The sequence below is a fragment of the Gigantopelta aegis genome, unplaced genomic scaffold (genome assembly GCF_016097555.1).
Source record: "Gigantopelta aegis isolate Gae_Host unplaced genomic scaffold, Gae_host_genome ctg2221_pilon_pilon:::debris, whole genome shotgun sequence".
Classification (NCBI taxonomy): domain Eukaryota; kingdom Metazoa; phylum Mollusca; class Gastropoda; order Neomphalida; family Peltospiridae; genus Gigantopelta; species Gigantopelta aegis.
Genome location: NW_024532873.1, coordinates 129,363 through 148,208, shown reverse-complemented (window position 1 = coordinate 148,208; position 18,846 = coordinate 129,363). Strand labels below are relative to the sequence as shown.

Below are 18,846 nucleotides of genomic sequence, written 5' to 3'. Positions count from 1 at the left end.
AACAATGGGTAAGACTCGATAAGAATAACGTTATCTAAATTTGATAGAACAAAAAATAAAAACTGTGGATCTTTGGTTAAAAAAAAAATAATAATAACCCTATAAATGTAGAACTCCACCAAACTCATAAATGTTAACAATGTTATACTGTTTGCTTGGTGAAAAATCGACACCATATGCGCACGGTATCAACCGATGGTAAATATATACGGTATTACATATAGCAACTGAAATTTTAGATGTGTACTCTGCTTTAATAAAAAAAAAACTACTTATATCAGCGCCTGGATGTTATTTATATAGTTGCGATCAATCAGCAGTGATGACAGTAAATTGTCCTATCTTCCTAGAAAAATCAATCAATCAATCTATAAAGTAAAATGTAAATGAGATGACGAAGATTGGTTTCATCCACACTTAATTTACTTTGTTTTTAATTTATGATATTTGGACTGTCATTGGATTTCTTTCTCTTTTTCAGGTATTTAATACAGTAAGTTAAAAGCCAAATAATAAGAAGACAACAAAGAAAGACCGTTACAGTATTGTCTGATATATTTTATGTATTTGTAGAATAAAATAAAATTATCAAGATATATTAACCAAAAAAGCATTTAATGGTTAAAGAATTTAACCCACCCTAATAATGAATAATGAAATTAAATATCCCAGAATGCACCCACAGACATCTTGAATTAACAAAAAAGAGAGAAGAAAGTCTATACATCATTTATGTGACATGTAATCCGAGGGGACTTTGTTTTCACCAAAGTGAGTTACAGACTATTCCTACCCTCACCCCGAAAAAAAAACCCCTCCACCCAATAATTATTTACCATTATGCTACCCACAACTGATACTGCCACAACCCCACCCCTTTTTCTGACCCAAGTAGAAGCGTACGTCTCTTCTTATCATCGGAACGAGTACTAGAATTGCAGAATCCAGGTGAAAACCCCCTTCGGTCAAAACCCCCTCGGTCAAAACCCCCTCCAGTCAAAACCCCCTGCAATAAATAGTCAGACGGTCAAAACCCCCTCTTATTATTATTGTTTGGTATTTATAGTGGTAAAGTTGGTATAATATTAACATAGATGAATAATTGTTTTAATCTCTTTTGAATAATTATCTGAAATATATTTATTTATGTTGTTATTTAGTGTATGTTACACTACATAGACTTTAGGCTTTCAGTGAAGCTACTCATAGACTTAGAATTGTAGTTTTTACAAAATGTTTGATCTTAGAGATAGATGTAATTGGGAAGCCTAGGAAAACTACTTATATAATATAATAGTATAATGAAAGAACTTGATAGTAATTTGCAATATAAGGAAAAGAACATGATAGTAATATAGCAACAACAACAACAACAACAGCTTGATCTTGGCTAGCTGCTGCAGGGATTAATGTAATTGGGAAGCCTTGAGAAATCCTTTAAATAATATAATGAAAGAATTTGATAGTAATTAGCAATCTCTGTTACTTATGTGATCTTAGCTATTGAAGGGATCTTAGCTATTGATGGGATTAATGATTGAGCAGTTATTTTTGAACATGAAAGTAGAGTACATGCAGCAAATGTCACATGGGATGCTACAAGAAAATGGTTAGGGTCTGGTCTATTAATCATTCATTCTGTGAACAACCATGGAAGTGATACAAAATCACAAGGGTGGTCAAAAAGCTTCTGCATGAAAGGATATATGTATACCAAAAAGAACAAGTCTAAGTCTACAGTGCGATGGTAATGCTCCAACAGGGCTTCCTTTTCTTGCAAGGGAGCAGTGACCACAGATATTGAGATCCAGACAGTGATACACACTGTCCAACACACTCATGATCCCAATCCCGACTCTGTTGCAGCTAGTAGGCTGAAAAACACCATGAAGAACGTAAGTGGTACATCGCGGGGTACGCCAACCCAGATAGTCGTGGATACTACAGCAACTGCTACAACTGATATTCGTGCTGCTCTAGGCAACCCAGAAGTTGTGAAACGTACACTACGTCGGGAGCGTGCCAAGCATCTTCCTAAAAATCCACAATCACTTCAAGACTTAATCATTGAGGATCAGTGGATTACGACTGGAGGTGATGATCCACAAATGTTTTTTGATCTATGACAATGGTGTGGATTCGCCCAGCCGTATGTTAGTGTTTTGCGACTGAAGAGGGACTACGCATCTGGCTCGTTCGGATGTCTGGTACATGGATGGAACATTTAAACTCTGCTCCGCTCATGTTTCCATCAACTGTTTGTCATTCGTGCGCCGCTCGGAGATTCATCGATCAGCTGTGTCTATGCATTTCTCTCAAACAAGAGCCAATCCACATATGAAGAACTGTTACAATCCATCGAGAATAAGTGTCAGGTGCTTGGTTTTCAATTAGATTCCATCAACTGTGATCACCGACTACGAGTTTAGCCATCATCAACACGCTGTCAGTTCAACGTTCGGCCCACACTAGAAGTCATGGCTGCTTTTATCACCTGACACAGAGCATGTGGAGGAAGATTCAGAGTCTGGGACTTGTACATTTGTATCGGGAGAACAGTGACGTAAAACTTTTCTGTGGCATGTTGGATGGTTTGGCATTTTTGCCAACAGGTGATGTTGTGTCCGGTATCCAATACTTGAGGGAAAACACACCAGAAGGACTTGAACCACTAATCGACTACTTCGATAACACATACGTCTCTGGTCAGTTTTGCCGTATCCAGCTACCAACACAACCAAACGGCATTGTTCCACCCATCAGGATGCGTCGATCGCCTCCAACATTTTCTCCAGAACTCTGGAACTAATGGATCTCGAACCAACAACGTGTGTGAAGGCTTGAATAATGCCTTTGCCAAGCTCATCGGACATGCTCACCCAACCATCTGGCGTGCCATAGACAGTCTGCGAAAAGACCAGGCAATGGCATCCACACTGTTACTGCGAGACAACAGGGGTGAGCCCCCAGCAAAACGTGTTCGCCGTGAAACAGTCAAATTGCAGTCTAAGCTCTTGAATTTGTGCACAGCCCGCCGAGATGGTGCTAAGTCAATGGAGGATACTCTCAAAGGCATCGGACACTGCATCAGATGGAAATAGATCTAAATGCGATCTAATGGATTATGACTTATACAAAAGTCTATGCAATCAAATGTTATAATATGCAAGTGTGAATAAATATTTTGGGTATTAATTATTTTGTCATTTCTTATAATTATTTCCTAAATAAGGGGGTTTTGACTGGAGGGGGTTTTGACTGGAGGGGGTTTAGACTGAGGGGGTTTTGACCGAGGGGGTTTTGACTGGAGGGGGTTTTGACCGGTCACCAGAATTGCAATGCCTTCACCCCCACCCCCCACCCCCCCCAGTATGGTCATTTTTTTTAAATAACCCTATAAATGTAGAACTCCACCAAACTCATAAATGTTAACAATGTTATACTGTTTGCTTGGTGAAAAATCGACACCATATGCGCACGGTATCAACCGATGGTAAATATATACATGGAAGATGACGCTACGGTACTACATATAGCAACTGAAATTTTAGATGTGTACTCTGCTTTAATAAAAAAAACCCTACTTATATCAGCGCCTGGATGTTATTTATATAGTTGCGATCTATCAGCAGTGATGACAGTAAATTGTCCTATCTTCCTAGAAAAATCAATCAATCAATCAATAAAGTAAAACGTAAATGAGATGACGAAGATTGGTTTCATCCACACTTAATTTACTTTGTTTTTAATTTATGATATTTGGACTGTCATTGGATTTCTTTCTCTTTTTCAGGTATTTAATACAGTAAGTTAAAAGCCAAATTAATAGAAGACAACAAAGAAAGACCGTTACAGTATTGTCTGATATATTTTATGTATTTGTAGAATAAAATAAAATTATCAAGATATATTAACCAAAAAAGCATTTAATGGTTAAAGAATTTAACCCACCCTAATAATGAATAATGAAATTAAATATCCCAGAATGCACCCACAGACATCTTGAATTAACAAAAAAGAGAGAAGAAAGTCTAAACATCATTTATGTGGCATGTAATCGGAGGGGACTTTGTTTTCACCAAAGTGAGTTACAGACTCTATTCTTACCCTCACCCCGAAAAAAAACAACCCTCCACCCAGTAATTATTTACCGTTATGCTACCCACAACTGATACTGCCACAACCCCACCTCCGCCCCTTTTTCTGACCCAAGTAGAAGCGTAGGTCTCTTCTTATCATCGGAACAAGTACTAGAATTGCAATGCCTTCACCCCCCCACCCCCCCCAGTATGGTCATTTTTTAAAAATAACCCTATAAATGTAGAACTCCACCAAACTCATAAATGTTAAACAATGTTATACTGTTTGCTTGGTGAACTGTTCTAAAATATGCCAAAATTCCTTCAAGAAGGGGCTGGGATTTACTCAGTCAATTGAGTGCTCGCTTGAGGTGTTTGCGTCGCAGGAGGATCGAACCACCTCAGTGGATCCATCAACTGATTGGGTTTTTTCTCATTCCAACCAGTGCACCACAACTGGTCAAAGGGCCGTGGTATGTGGGAAAGTGCATTATGAAAGATCCCTTGCTGCATTAAGAAAATATCGCGGGTTTCCTCTATTGACTACGAGTCAGAATTATCAAATGTTGATGACATCCACATAGCCGATGATTAATAATCAATGTGCTCAGAAATTCAAATTCAATAGAAGCAAAGAAAAGATTGCCCCCCTCTAGTCCCACCCACCACCAAACCAATTTTCCCTTTCCTGGGCTGAGGCACCTGCGTCCATAACAGGCTTGTGTGCTACTCTTGTTTCTGAATGTGCAGGTAAAACCCTACGACTCTATTGCAATATTGTCTGTGATTAATTTATGGGAAATTTTAACTGAAAATACAAACGTTTTGTTCTGAAAGTACAACTTGCAGCAATTCACTGGACTCAGTGTGACCTATCAACAATAATTTGTCAAATATCACATTTAGTATTCGATAGAACCACAAGCAGTGTCCAGCATATTATTATTTTGTTTAGAATACATTTTATACCAGCTGAACGGTATTGTAGTGGATTACACGAACCCATGGTCGGGCCACAAGGCTTCGGGTCCTTTCTGGTACTTCAATGTACTCCACTGAGACCGGTACTTCAATCTTTCACCCCACTACAGTGCCTCAGCAAAAAAAAGAAGAAGAAAAAAGAAGTAATAAATTTTTAAAAAAATAAAAATTGACGAGCTCGCAGTACCTGTGGGGCTCCTAGACTTCAGCGTAGTTAGCCTTGTGGATGATACGGCCTGCACGAAACTTGGAAACAGAATCCCCACACTGACCATCAGTGCGATGATTGTTTCTCCCCTTTGATGATTCATTCGCATATATATATATATATATATATATATATATATTATATATATATATTGTGTGTGTGTGTGTGGTGTGTGTGTGTATAGGTGTGCCCCCCCCCCCCCCCATCCCTTTTGGCAGCTTCCTATGGCCACCACAGCTGTGGTTTAGCCTAATTATATTTTTTTAATTAATGCTGTTCTAAGTCAAATTTTAATATATTTTTCCAAAAAAAATTCTTTGAAATCATTTAATATTTGGTTTTAATAATTTCTCTTAACTAATGGTTACACAGTGATTCATTTTTGAAACAAATGGCCCGATTTGCATGCTTGGCAACGGTCCGATTCAACCCATTGGTCACATATAATGAAGGTGGCATGCTGCAACAGTGTGACATCATCTTCTCTCTCTCTCTCCTCTCTCGTCTCTCCCCTCATCAGTCCATTCTCTCGTCTCTCGTCTCTCTCTCTTCGCTCCTCTCATCCTCCTCCTGCTCTCTCCGAGTTCTCTCCTCCTCTCCTCTTCTATCTCTCTCACACATGACCCCTTATTAACCATACTGGCTCGGGGGATATCAAACATTCGAAACAACCGGAGCCCATGATTTTTTTTGGACCCCGGGGGGTTTTGACCTGGAGGGGGAATTTTGACCGGGTCACCACCCATTGCATGCCTTCAGCCCCCACTGCCCCCCCACCCCCCCCCAGGTTATGGTCATTTTTTTAAATACCCTATACAATGTAAACTCCAACCAAACTCATAAATGTTACAATGTTATACTGTTTGCTTCCGGTGAAAAATCGCCCCATATGCGCACGGTAATCAACCGATGGTAAAAGTATACATGGAAGATGACGCTTACGGTACTACATAACAACTGAAAATTTTAGATGTGTTACTCTGCTTTCAATAACAAAAACCCGTACTTATATCAGTCGCCTGGATGTTATTTATATAGTTGCGATCTATCAGCAGTGATGACAGTAATTGCCTATCTTCCTAGACAAATCAATCAATCAATCAAATAAGTAAAAACTTAATGAGATGACGAAGATTGGTGTCATCCACACTTAATTTCACTTTGTTATTTAATTTAGATATTTGGACTGTCTTGGATTTCTTTCTCTTTTTCCAGGTAATTTATACAGTAGTTAAAACCAAAATAATAGAGACAACAAAGAAGTACCGTACCGTATTGCCTATATATTTTATGTATTTGTAGAATAAATAAAAATTCTCAGATATATGACCAAAAAAGCATTTTAATGGTAAGAATTTAACCCACCCTAAAATGGAATCATTAATTAAATCCATCCCAGAATGCACCCCAGGACATCTTGATTAACCAAAAAGAGAGTAGAGTCCTAAACATACTTTATGTGGCAGTATCGTAGGGACTTTGTTTTCACCAAAGTGAGTTTACAGACTCTTTCCTTATCCTCACCCCGAAAAAAAACAACCCTCCACCCATTAATTATTTACCGTTATGCCTACCCCACTTGGATACCTGCCACAACCCCACCTCCGCCGCCTTTTTCTGACCCAAGTAGAAGCGTATGTCTCTTCTATCATCGGAACAAGTACTAGAATTGCAATGCCTTCATTCACCCCCCCACCCCCCCATATGGTCCATTTTTTAAAAATAACCCTTAATGTAGACCTCCCCACACCAAACTCATAATGTTAACAATGTTATACTGTTTGCTTTGGTGAACTGTTCTAAAATCCTGCCAAAATTTCCTTCAGAGGGGCTTGGATTTTCTCAGGCAATTGAGTCTCGCTTGAGGTGTTTGCGTCGCAGGATGAACCACCTCAGTGGAGCCATCCTGATTGGTGTTTTTTCTCCTCATTCCAACCGTGCACCAACAACTGGTCCCCCAAAGGGCCGTGGTATGTGGGAAAGTGCTAATGAAAGATTCCCTTGCTGCATTCAGAAAACTATCGCGGGTTCCTCTTTGACACCGTCAGTTATCAAATGTTTGACCTCCAATAGCCATATAATAATCATGTGCTCAGAAATCCAAATTCCATAACAATGAAACTTGCCTCCCTCTATCTCCCACACCACCCAACCAGTTTTCCCTTTCCTGGGCTGAGCACCCTGGCGTCCATAAACAGGGCAGTTGTGCTACATCGTTATGAATGTGCAGGTAAAACCCTACGACTCTATTGAAATGTCTGTGTATTTAGGGGAAATTTAACTGGAAAATAAAAACGTTTTCCTGAAAGTACCAAACTTGCGCAATTCACGGGAACTCAGTGTGACAATATCAACATAATTTGCAAAAACACATTAGTAGTCGAGAGAACCACAAGCAGTGTCCACATTTATGTTGTTTAGAATAAATTATACCAGCGAACGGTATTCTTGTAGTGGATTACACGAAACCCAGGGTCGGGCCAACAGGTTCGGGTCCTTTTGGTACTTAAATGTACTCCACTGAGACGGGACTTCAATCTTTCACCCCACTACCGTGCCTCAGCAAAAAAAAAGAGAAGAAAAAAGAAGTATAAATTTTTTAAAAAAATAAAAATTGACGAGCTCGCAGTACCTGTGGGGGGGGGGGGGGGGGGGCCTAGACTTCAGCGTTGTAGTTCGCCTTGTGGATGATACGGCCTGCACGGAAACTTGGAACAGAATCCCCACACTGACCATCAGTGCGATGATTGTTTCTTCCCCTTGATGATTCATGCATATATATATATATATATATATATATATATATAGATAGATATAGGGGTGTGTGTGTGTGTGTGGTGTGTATAGGTGTGCGACCCCCCCCCCCCATCCCTTTTGGCTCGCTTCCTATTGGCCACTGCTGGGGTCGCCTAATATTTTTTAATTTATGCTGTTCTAAGTCAAATTTTAATATATTTTTCCAAAAAAAATTCTTTGAAATCATTTAATATTTGGTTTTAATAATTTCTCTTAACTAATGGTTACACAGTGATTCATTTTTGAACAACTGGCCCGATTTGCATGCTTGGCAACGGTCGATTCAACCCATTGTCACATATAATGAAGGTGGCATGCTGCAACAGTGTGACATCATCTTCTCTCTCTCTCTCTCTCTCTCTCTCGCTCTCTCTCTCTCTCTCTCTCTCTCTCTCTCTCTCTCTCTCTCTCTCTCTCTCTCTCCACACATGATTAGACCATACTGCTCGGGGGAGATCAACATCGAAACAAAACGGGAGCCCATGCCCCGCTTGTTATTCACAAATATTGCATTGACATTTTAAAATCCCCCCCTAAAAATGTAGTAGTCTTATTTTGAGCACAATTAATTATTACTTTATATCCAAAAGATAATAATTATTTCGAAAGACTAAGCGTGGAACAGTGCACTGGCTAGTACTTAATCCAGTATGGTGGACCCAGACAATCTGTTAGAACTGTCCCTGTACAACGACGACACGAGCTGCTTGAAACAATAGACATTTTTTAGTTTGACTGGGCACTGCTTGTAGGTCAAAGAAAAAGCTGACATGAAATTGAGAACGTTTTATGATCTAAGCCAAATCGCAGTTATTTTCGTGGCTACTACGTAAAATTTGTAAAGGGTGTTTGTTTTATTTAACGCACGCCCCTAGAGCACATTGATTGTTTACCCTTATCATCGCTGTGGGGACGGTCAAACATATGGTCATTCTGACAAATATTTTATGTTGTTTTAGAGGGAAACCCGCTGGCTGCCACATAGGCTACTCTTTTGTACGATAGGACAGCAGGGATCTTTTATTTGTGCTTCCCACAGACAGAATAGCACAAACCATGGCCTTGTTGAACCAGTTATGGATCACTGGTTGGTGCAAGTGGTTTATACCTACCCATTGAGCCTCGCGGAGCACTCACTCGGGGTTGTTGGAGTCAGTATCTGGATTTAAAAATTCCCATGCCTCGACTGGGATCCGAACCAAGTACCTACCAGCACTGTAGACGATGGCCTAACCGCGCCGCCACGAAGCCGGCGGTACATAATATTTATTTATATTACTAGTTTTTACTGTGGTGTCTTTAAAAATTTACCATTTATGAACATATATCTGTACTTTAATATTGTTAGAAGTTAAAGTGCAATGTTTAATGACACCAATAGAATACAATGATCATAGGCTATTGGATGTCAAACACCACGTTGTCATCAGAAGAAACCCCGCTACATTTTTGTTCTGATGCAGCAAGGGATTTTTTTTTATGCTCTTTCCCCACAGACAGGAAAAATACATATGACAGCCTTTGACCAGATGTGGTGCACTAGTTTTGGAACGAGAAAAAAAAAATCCAATCAGGTGAATGGATACACCGAGGTGGTTCGATCATGCGACCCAAGCACCGCAAGCGAGCACTCAACCGGTGTCTCAAGATATTGAGTTGAAATATTGTGTACTTTCATTCTTAATTCATTTAGTATTTTTGTACTTACAATGTTGAATCAGTTGCTATTTTAACAATATTGTCCCTAATGCCTACAATTTTTACTAAATGTGGCAATCGGTGTGTGTGTGTTGTGTGTGTGTGTGTGGTGTGTGTGTGGTGTATGTGTAGTGTGAAACAAAGTGAATATTTCCTTTTCTGAAACAGATCGGGCCCTTTTAAGGGCCACTATGGGCAACCTAGGGAGACATCTTAACTCCAACAAGGTCCCAGTAACGAGCTACTCTCGGCATACTAAGTTCAAAAATATATATAGCTCCCCATTTCATTTAGGCGGGACCGTTCAAAAATGCGTCAAATTTCCTACATTCAATTATGCTTAATCCTACGGGATATCCCAAATGCCATAGCACCAAATCCACCTCCACCTGCTACCGATTGGACGTGCTACTCTCTTACACCTGCCAGTGCAGACAGTCCCCTCTCCCACCCCCCCCAACCCTTTCCTGTCCTGGACGGAGGAGCCAGCTGAGGCCGGCACCTGTGCCCATGACAGACATGCGCTAAAACAGCTTCTCTGAATGTGCACGTTAAACCCTATGACCTGACCTAACCTGATTATGAAAGCACTCCGTTTAAAATTTCAGTCAGGTCAAGTCATATTTAAATTGCACATTCAGAACAATTTTGGTTCTTATTGACGAACACAATTTGAGACCACTGTCTGCATTTTTATTTTTGGTGAACCCTCTAAATTTGTGCCCAACTATTAATCTAGTGTTCACTTGTTTGGCTGAATTAGACTAAATGTATTGCATTTCCCCTTCCCCTCCTACTATGTTTTATATCCTAAAAGGTACCGACATAATAGTCCTCATTCTCCCACTTTTCCAGTTACTCTGTTCAGAAGGCCGGAAATGTGACATTTTAACACCTGAAATTCAAACTTTTCTCAGAGAAGCAGGTTCAGACTGTGAAATATATTTATTTTCATCTCCCAGGCCATTGAACCGACACCATGCCCCCACCCTCTCCACGCCTTTCAAATACACCCCGCTGTTATTGTTATAGGCTATATCCCTCCCCACCCACCCCCCCAAAAAAAATCAAAATAAAATATCTCCACTTCAATTGTATTATTTATAAATATGCCCCCCCCCCCCCCCCCCCCCCCCCCATGATAGTACATACCCATGCCTTAGTAGCTGGAACGAGACATAATCCCACTGGCGGGGATCGACCACGATTCTAGACTCAAATGAATGCGTCTGAGCAAGGCACAAGACAACTTCATCCTTCCTGCACCGGCAGTAAGAGGACTACCACTATTCCAAGATTGGATTGACAAAATGAAGCTTGGTCGTGACCGCACAGTCCTTGCAATATCAAAGCAACAGATAAAACAACAACAACAAACATACCAAAAAATCCAACAAGAAACAAAACAAAACAAAAACCCATATTCAAAATCCAGTTGTCATTGTCTGCATCTGCACATGCACATGTATGCAGGTGTTCATGTGTATTGCATCACAACCAGGTGTACGTACATGTGTTCTTACCATCTCTTCATACAGCCCACCAAAGCAAGTACAAAGCTACACAGCAAAGAGCCATAAAACCGTATTGCGTAATGTGTATTCAGTTCAAAGAGCGTGCATGTTCATGTAAAGTACGTAATTCGACAGTATTGTTCTGCTTGATAACCCTTGGTGCCTGTGTTAAAGGGACATTCCTGAGTTTGCTGCATTGTAAGATGTTTCCCACTAATAAAATATTTCTACGATTAAACTTACATATTAAATATATTTTCTTGTTCAAAATATCAGTGTCTGTATATTCAATGTGTTTCTATTTGTAAGAAGCCCAAACTGGAATTTGTCTTAAAGGGACAAAATTATTTTAGGAAATAAAATGAAATTTAACCTAGTACAAATATTAGAACGATCAGAAACACGTTTAATATACAGCCACTAATATTTTATGCAGAAAAATATGTTTGATATGTAATTACAATCGTTAAAAAATATCTGTTAGTCAATAACATCTTAAAAATTGCAGCTACTCGTGATCGTTGGTCAAATCGGCGGTAAACGTATACAGGTAATATTGGTACAATTAGTGGAGGAAAAGGTAAATGAGTGATAGAATACATCTGCAACAACAACAGCTCCAGATAAAACCTGTACCCATGTTCCTTTTTGAAATCACGCCAACACACATTTATTTAACAAAGTTCGTAAACGACATGTAACCCGCGATCGTTGTGATCGTTGGCTAAATCGGCGGTACACGTTTACAGGTAATATTGGTACAATTAGTGGAGAATAAGGTAAATGGGTGTTAGAGAGAATACATCTGCAACAACAATAGCTCCAGATAAAACCTGTACCCATGTTCTTTTTGGAAATCACGCCAACACACATTTATTTAACAAAACTCGTAAACGACATGTAACCGCGATCATTGGGATCGTTGGTCACATCGGCGGTGAACGTATACAGGTAATATTGGTATACTTAATGGAGGAACAGATAAATGGGTGCTTGGATAGGATATTGACATACCTTTGGGGATGGATTGGTTTGCATGAGGATGAAATGGACATTTACTTTGATTACAAGAAACACAAGTTATATATATATATATATTTTTTTTTTCTCAGAAAAATCATCAGCACATTCTGGTCATCATATTATGGAAATATTTGTGACTGGTATGTATTTAGCAAACAATAATCTTGTTTTAAGATGCATGACTTGATGCATAAGAGGCGGTCGTTCAATGTCACAAGCCATTATACATAATTATTAAAAAAAAAATTGATTATACCCGATCACTTGGAAATTAACTTTAACATGTGTTATCAGGTTAGTAGGAAATGCAATCTCAGCATGACAGTTGGTCGGTAATTTTTAAAACATCTATTTCAGGATAATAACTTTTACACTTTCCTTAACATTAGAATTTTTTTTTTTTCGATTTTTTCCTTGTCCGCCCATATTCTTGAGTGAGCATCTTGAATTAAACATTTTAATAATAAAAAAAGTAACTTCCAGTTTACATTTGAACAGCATCTGACATCACATGTATGGTCACTGACAAGCATGCAGGGCTTTTTCTCGTTCTAACCAGTGCACCACAACTGGACAAAGACTGTGGTATGTGCTTTCCTGTCTGTGGTAAAGTGCATATAAAAGATCCGTTGCTGCATTAGGAAAGCTGTAGCAGGTTTCCTCTGATGACTACGAGTCAGAATTACCAAATGTTTGACATCCAATAGCCGATGATTAATTAATCATTAATTAAGCGAGAAGAAACCTGCTACAATTTTCCATTAGTAGCAAGGGATCTTTTATATGCACTATCCCACAGACAGGATAGCACATACCACAGCCTTCGATATACCAGTCGTGGTGCACTGGCTGGAACAATAAAAGCCCTAAGGGTCCGACAGGGATCGATCATGGGTCAACCGTGCATCAATCTAGCGATTTACCCCTATAGCTTGAAAGGAGTTGCATGCAGTTCTATGATGTACATGTAGTATACATGTAGAAACTATTACATGTTTTGTTTTTTTAATTTCATTATTTCCCTCCCAGTCCAACACCCTTTATCTTTTTGTAATAGTTTATATTTTGTAGGTCTGAAAATTGGTACAGATTCTTTAGATTCAAATATATATCATGTATTTTATTTTTTGATTTCTTCATAACTAAAATTAAAGGTCAACATTGAATATTTCAAAGTCTGTTTTATCCTTGAGATTTGATTGATACCAGGTAAAAAAGTAAACTTGAAAATTTAACTGAAAATTAGTTTGTTTTCTCTTGAAGTTTTGATTCCCCACATCTGAAACTTGGTAGGCTATGATTCTCTAGGGTAGTCTTTTTAAAACTAACAGAAAGAACTAAATGTTTATATTATTATAATAAACAATAGCTAATTACATAGCAGATCTATCCAGACTACATTTGTTTTTCAGAATCCCATCTGAATGTTGGATGACATATATCAAGATGACACTGAACAGGACATAACTGAGGAAAATTGATGTGAGAGAATCCAATCTAACAGTTGGAAATAAATATATATATTATTTATAAAATATTTGTTTACATATACTGTTCAGATATATTAGTGAGTCAGAATGAAACATCTCTTTGTTTGTTAACACTATTGTGCTTCAATTTTTATGTTTTGTGGACAGCTAGTTTACAGATAGGGTGTGTAAGTGGTGGCATTAATACAGCAATTGCCCGAAAATATTGAACTTTGGCCTCCAAGGACAGATTGCTGCCTGTTTTCATTTGTTTAATGATTAGGCGTAGTAAAAAAAAATTGTTTGGTTCCGGTTACCCGACCGTCCCTAAATTTTTGGTGCCGACCCTAAACTTTTTTTTAACCTTTTCCCCACCCTTTTTTTTTCCACTTGTTTTATTTAATAATCCATTAATATCAATCCTAATTTTCATCGACTCTAAAAACAACAACTGCAGAGAGATGCCACGAGATCTGTCAGTCCAAGATCTCGTTACCAGAAGACCCGGAACACTTCGCGCAATTTTACTTCCGAAGAGTTCCAAATGAAAAGCTTCCGAGAGCCATTCGGAACTCCTCGTACATTTCCACGAAATATAAGCGTAGCGGAATGTGACGAGGTGTTCCGATTCCTTGAATGTCGTTTCATTTGAAATTGATTTAAATACATGTGTAATATTATTTGATTTGAATGAGCACATTTTTGACATACTACTCTGTAAATGGAAGACGCCATTGACACCACATGCTCTCGGACGTGTTTTCGTACTCAGTCGGAACTACTCGGAACTTGTGAATCCAATCTTCAAAATGTTACGCTAGTTTACTGTTAAAAAGCAGAATGATACAAATTTCCAGTCTATTTTGGTAGGGGAATTCTCTAAAACGTAATCGAACTTCTAGAAATACCGAGTTACGATTCAATGTTAAACATAAAGAGTAAACATGAAAATAGCCGATTATGCTGAAAAGATTACTTAAATTAAATATTTAGACATCAACTCTATCAATATTTTGCATTTGTTTGACAAATAACCCCTGTATTTATTATTAAATATGATGATATCCATGGCATTTGAAATGAACTGGTAGTACCCAAAACCTTAAGAAATGACAACTCTTTTCACATTTAATAGCGTCTGCAGTGCTGTAGTTGTGAGGGGGTGTAACCATGTTGTGGATCAGACCTTTAAAAGCAAAAAAAACAAACCTGTTTTACCTCTTTGTCAACAGTGCAAAGATACTGTGCAGTGTCCTTATGGACGACCAAAAGTGAAACTGTTTTCCTGAAAATAGTTGTTTTCTTTTGATATCTCTGCTATGAGGATAGTTAGTATGGAGATCTTTTTGTTAACTTATTTGGTTAATTTTTATTGACATCTTCGTTGTGTTCATGATGTACATTTTGTTACTGCAATACTGGCAATGAAATAGGCCGGGAAGATCAGTGTTGTTGCTGTAGTTGTGAGGGGGTGTAACCATGTTGTGGATCAGACAGGTCTTTGATATTAAAACATTTTTCCAATGAACAAATTATAGTGTTATTTTAGTGTTATCATAGTTTATAACCTTACTGTGTAGTATTAGACTTGGGTGGTGTTTACATTAATACCGATTGTGGTTTGACTAGGTTACGACATGGGTTTTTTTTATAGAAAATAATTAATGATTCTCATTAGAGTATGTATTGTCAGTTGCACTGTAACACAAAGAAAGAGCTTTTAATATATTAATCTGCTATACTATTCAGGAAATATTAGCTCGAAAATGGGGGGGGGGGGGGGGAAGGTTTTCCCTACCTACCTACCCTATTTGTTTTGGGCATGTAACAGGAACCAAACAATTTTTTTTACTTGGCCTTAATTCATCACCGACTACTGGATGTAAAAAATTAAATTGATAATTAATTCTGACCCATAGTCTTCAGAGGAAGCTCTCTACATGTTTCAAAAGCAGCAAGTCATCTTTTATATGATCTTTCCTTGGACAGGACAGAACATACCACTGCCTTTGATAGATATTCACTTATACAGCAGTATCTCTCAAATATAAGTGAATCACTTGTATTTCACTAATTATACTTCACTTATACAGTGTTTTTTGTAAAATATCGGTGAATCACTTATATTTCACTTATACAGTAATGTTATGTAAATATCGGTGAATCACTTATAATTCACTTATATTTCACCTATACTTCACTATACAGCAGTTTCTGTTAAGTATTAGTGAATCGCTTATACTTCACTTATATTTCACCTATACTTCACTTATACAGCAGTTTCTGTTAAATATTGGTGAATCACTTATACCTCACTTATATTTCACTTATACAGCAGTTTCTGTTACACTTATACTTCGCTTATAAGTCACTTATATATATCTGACACTTCTGTTAAATATAAGTGAATGACTTACACTTCACTTATATATATAGTTAACACTTCACCTATACCCTTACCGAAATGACTTATATTTTTCACTTATAAGGGAAGTATAAGTCGTTAATACTTTTCAAGTATAAGTGACTTATAAGTAAATGATTAGGATTTTGTATGCAAATGAGGTATCACTTATACAAAGTATATGTGACATATAAGTGAAGTGTAAGTCATTCGCTTATATTTAACAGAAGTATTAGATATATAAGTGAAGTATAGGTGAAATATAAGTGAAGTATAACTATAAGTGATTCACTGATATTTAACAGAAACTGCTGTATAAGTAAAGTATAGGTGAAGTATAAGTGATTCACTGATATTTACAAACATTGCTGTATAGTGAAGTATAAGTGATTCACCTATATTTAAAAAAAAATGCTGTATAAGTGAAATATAAGTGAAGTATAAGTGATTCACTGATATTTACATACATTGCTGTATAAGTGAAGTATAAGTGATTCACTGATATTTAACAGAAACTGCTGTATAAGTGAAATAGAAGTGAAGTATAAGTGATTCACTGATATTTACAAACATTGCTGTATAAGTGAAGTATAAGTGATTCACTGATATTTACAAACATTGCTGTATAAGTGAAGTATAAGTGATTCACTGATACTTACATACATTGCTGTATAAGTGAAGTATAAGTGATTCACTGATATTTAACAGAAACTGCTGTATAAGTGAAATAGAAGTGAAGTATAAGTGATTCACTGATATTTACAAACATTGCTGTATAAGTGAAGTATAAGTGATTCACTGATATTTACAAACATTGCTGTATAAGTGAAGTATAAGTGATTCACTGATACTTAAAAAAAAAAGAAGACTATAAGTGAAATATAAGTGAAGTATAAGTGATTCACTGATATTTTACAAAAGCGCTGTATAAGTTAAATATAAGTGAATATCAAAGGCTGTGGTATGTTCTGTCCTGTCTGAGGTAAGATCATATAAAAGATGACTTGCTGCTTTTGAAACATGTAGAGAGCTTCCTCTGAAGACTATGGGTCAGAATTAATTATCAATTTAATTTTTTACATAAGTATTTTACTTATAAGTTTGTATAGGTTATTTCCGTAAGGGTATGTCACATATACTTTGTATAAGTGATACCTCATTTGCATACAAAATCCTAATCGTTTACTTATAAGTCACTTATACTTGAAAAGTATTAACGACTTATACTTCACTTATAAGTGAAAAATATAAGTCATTTCGGTAATGGAAGGGATCTTTTATATACACTTTCCCACAAACAGGAAAATACACAGACTTTGACCATTTGTGGTGCACTGGTTGGAACGAGGAAAAACCCAATCAGCTGAATGGATCCACTGAGGTGGTTCGACCCTGTGACTCAAGCACCGCAGGCGAGCACTCAATAACCGACTGAGCTAAATACCGTCCATCCGAATTAGTGCCCTGTCCATATTTTACATGCACTGCATATGATCATATTGGGTCAGGATTAAACGATGTTCAAGTGCATATTACATCTTAAAATAATATCTATTCAACATTGTTTTGAATAATAGTAATAATAAACAAACAAACAAACCTCGAAGGGCTGTCAAATTTACGCCACCCTATCAATGTACAAATAGTGACTATGTTTCCACTGGGCTATATGGTTTACATGTGACAATAGGGTTAAAATGTATTTTAATGGTGTTATTTTTTATGTGTATTATTAATATTGAATTTATGGACCACCACACATCGTTTCCAGTTGTTTGGAGTTATTTTTATTGAATATTGGTCATTCAGAAGTTTTCTAGATCTTCCGCTTCAAAATACATACCGCATCAAAAAGGTTAGAATATTACAGTATACACAAGTAAACTAAAACTAAAACTTAAAATCTCACTATATGTTGAATTTAATGTTTATATTTTAATGATATACATGTACATGTATATATAGATTAGGTTATGTCTGTCAATAATAACAAGAAAAACATTGTTATTTTAACACTATACACAAGATTGTTGCTTATCCACACCAAAACCCATACCGCGAGGATACCTCACTGCCATGCCAGATTGCAAAAGTGATGCACTTGCCATGAGTTCAGTTATGTTTGCAACTTGATTTTAACCTCTTTTTAAATTTCTTTTGTTATTTTCACTAAGTGTTGAAAACGATTAATGACTATTTAACAAAGTTGAAATGTATCTCAATTCCCATTAGTTGTCACTGATCAGCAAACCTCAGCAAGATAATTACAAAATTTGTTTTTAATTTTGATTATTCATATTTACCTAGTGCTAGCACAACCTCCACTGCAGAATTGTTTTCCCTTGCTGGATGTAGTACATCTACACATGGATAGACCATCAGCATTGTCTCGATTCAAAGTCCTCCATTGTGTATAGCATATTGGTTGTGCTAGCACAGTAAGTTGAATAAGACTAAAACAATGAATTCATTCTCATCTTTGAAATTGTTATTCGATTAGTAACCCAAAAATGTTAAAACATTCAGAAGCTAACATGTTGACTTGTTTTAATACTAACCCGTGGAATCACAAATATCTATCCATGTTTTATTTTATTTTGTTTTAATTATAAAAAAAAAGACTTTAACTTAGTGAAAAAACCAAGAAAATAAATAAATAAATAAATAAATAAAT

At 37.1% G+C, this 18,846-nt stretch overlaps 1 protein-coding gene across 1 annotated transcript in view; it reads right to left on the bottom strand.

Moving 5' to 3' along the window:
* Positions 1 to 18,846, bottom strand: part of LOC121391363 (B-cell receptor CD22-like) — a gene marked incomplete at both ends in the record, with an annotated part of 172,186 nt that overhangs the window by 39,089 nt on the left and 114,251 nt on the right. The gene's annotated exons all lie outside the window — the stretch shown is intronic.